A 3,074-nucleotide genomic window follows, 5' to 3' on the forward strand; every position below is an offset into this window, starting at 1 on the left:
TATATATATATATATATATATATATATATATATATATATATATATATATACACACACATATGTCTAACTTTTAAAGTGATTAATGAAAAAAATTGGACACACACACATTGCCCAATGGAATAAAGAAGCAATTATAGAATTTGCCTGATAAATCAGCAAGCAGAAATGCTGAAGAAAAATTTTAAAAATTAAGGTCTGAGAAATAAACAGGTCAATAAGCTAAGTTTAAAAACATAAGTGCTAATTTTCGTTAATAGGCTAGAGACAATGGAAGAGAAATACGAGGGATTAAAGCCATTCATGACCACCAAGCCAGCATTGCAGAAGATACTTCTGTAATAATACTACTACTCACAGAAAAAGAAGAAAATAGACAATCAGGAGAGCTTAGAAAAAATGAATCTATCATAGAAAGATAAATAAGAAAAAAATCTTATCAACTCTCTAAGTTAGAAAAGTTCTAAGATAAAAAAAGGAGAAAGAAAAAAAAAACAGAGACTATCCAAAACCAGTATGATGTTAATATTAATTTTAATTTGTTAAGATGTAAAATCACCTTGGCAAAAAGCCTTTGAGGGATTTTGTAATTAGGTTAGCTTCTAGTCTTGCCTGTGACTACTAGAGAGACTATGCAGAAATCCTCCAGGCCTTTGATGTTAGATTGGGACTGCTAAGGCACACACCCTTGTGGTCTAAGAATGTTTACCCACCCCCAGCCTCTCCTGTAGTCTAAGATAACTATTGTTGAACAACCCAGACCACACTGTAAGTCAATCTAATACTCTTCTGATATGTCTTCATTCTATCAGCTCTCTTCCTCTACATAACCATGATATAACCATCAAAAGTCTTTTTAAATATTGTGCTGTATCATTCAATACTAACTGTAAATATATATGTTTAACTCTCTGCATACAAAATGCAAATGGGAAGACTTTATATAAAAACAATATCCAGCTGTTTGCTGTCTACAAGAAACTCACCTCACTGAGAGACTGAATTGAATGGAAGGAAAAATTAATTCCAACCATATGAAACTCCAAAACAAGAATTAATAACTACATCAATATCTAACAAGCATATCGTGGGCCAAAATAAGATAAAGTCATTGCATTCTTTTTAAATTATGTTTATTTTTATTAATTACTATTTATTCACTTTGTATCCTCCCTGTACCTCCCTCCATCCTCCCCTCCCAATCTCACCTTCCCTCTTCCTCACCTGAGTCTCTCTCCTATTCCACTGGTAAGGGAGGTCCTCCTCCCCTTCCCTCTGATCCTAGTCTATCAGGTCTTATCAGGACTGTCTGCATTGTCTTCCTCTGTGGCCTGGTAAGGCTGCTCCCTTCTTGGCAAGAGGTGGTCAAAGAACAGGCCAATCAGTTCGTGTCAGAGACAGTCCCTGTCCCCATTACTATAGAGTCCACTTGGACACTGAACTGTCATAGGCTACCCCTGGGCAGGGGTTCCAGGCCATCTCCATAAGTGGTCCTTGGCTAGAGTACCAGTTTCAGAAAAGACCCCTGTGTTCAATTTTTTTGGTGCTGTTGCTGTCCTTGTGTAGCTCCTGTCCTTTCCAGATCTTCCTATCTCCAACTTCTTTCATAAGATTCCCTGTACTTCACCCAAAGTTTGGCTATGATTCTCAGTGTCTGCCTCAATACCCTGCATGGTAGAGCGTTTCAGAGGACATCTGTGGTAGGCTCCTGTCCTGTTCCCTGTTTTCTCCCTCTTCCGATGTCCATCCTCTTTGCCTTTCTGAATGGGATTGAACATCTTAGGCAGAGTCCTCCTTCATGATTAGCATCCTTAGGTGTACAGATTTTAGTATGTTTATCCTATATTATATGTCTAATATCCATTTATGAGTGAGTATATATGCTGCGTGTCTTGAACCCTCCTCCACTGCTGGTGGCAATGTAAATTTGTACAACCATTTGGAAATTAGTCTGGCTCTGTCTCAGACGATTAGGAATAGAGCTTCCTCAAGATCCAGCTATACTGCTCCTAGGCATATATCCAAAAGACGCTCAAGTATACAAGGACATCTTTTCAACCATGTTTGTAGCAGCTTTATTTGTAATAGGCAGAATCTGGAAACAGCCCAGATGTCCTCCAGTTGAGGAATGGATACAGAAATTGTGGTATGCCTACACAAAGGAATATTACTCCACAATAAAAAAAACAAGGAAATCATGAAATTTGCAGGTAAATGGTGGGAACTGGAAATGATCATCCTAAGTGAGGTATCCCAGAATCAGAAAGTCATTGCATTCATGAAAACAAATACAACTAAAGGGACAAATAGGTACAAATACAAATTATAACGTCAATATGCAATGTTTGTTAGTAAATGTATCCTTCATCCAAAAAAGTCAAAAAGAAATCTCAGATTAAATTGAGCCTTGTATCACATGGCTTTATCAGCCATCTACGGAACTCTGTATCCAACAGTGATAAACCAGACATCGCCTCATCAACTGATGAGGGTTTTTCAAAACAGGTCGCAATTTCTGTTATAGAACAAATATTAATTTAAAATATTAATTAAACATTAAGAAAATATTAATTAAAAATTATGTTAATTCAAATATTTTAACTCATTTCTAGTATCATTTCATGTGACAAGAGACTATAATTATAAGTCAATAAGGAGAAACTAGAGGGCATACATGAATATATCAACACCACAGAATACTCTTGACAGTGATCACTGGAATATTGACAATATCAGAAGGGTAATTTTATGATTTCTAGTGCAATAAAAACACATCAGAATTTCTATGTGCTATCATGCATGCAATTCTAAAAGCTATGAATTCCTACACTACATAAACAGATAGCTATCAAATAAAAGACCTTATGCTGTACCTCAATATATTAACAAAAGTAAGAGAAGACAAATACAAAAATTAATGAAAGGAAAGAAATAATAAATATAGCTGGAAGTGATGATGAGGACAAAAATAACAGTAAAAAGTACAATGAAACCAAAGTTGATTCTTCTAAAAGATAAATTGATTAGTTCTTACCTAAACCCAAAGAGAGTTAAAACCCAAATTAAAAAAGTAGAGG

This window comes from Psammomys obesus, unplaced genomic scaffold, assembly GCF_907164565.1.
Source record: "Psammomys obesus unplaced genomic scaffold, mPsaObe1.curated_primary_1811, whole genome shotgun sequence".
Taxonomy (NCBI): Eukaryota; Metazoa; Chordata; class Mammalia; order Rodentia; family Muridae; genus Psammomys; species Psammomys obesus.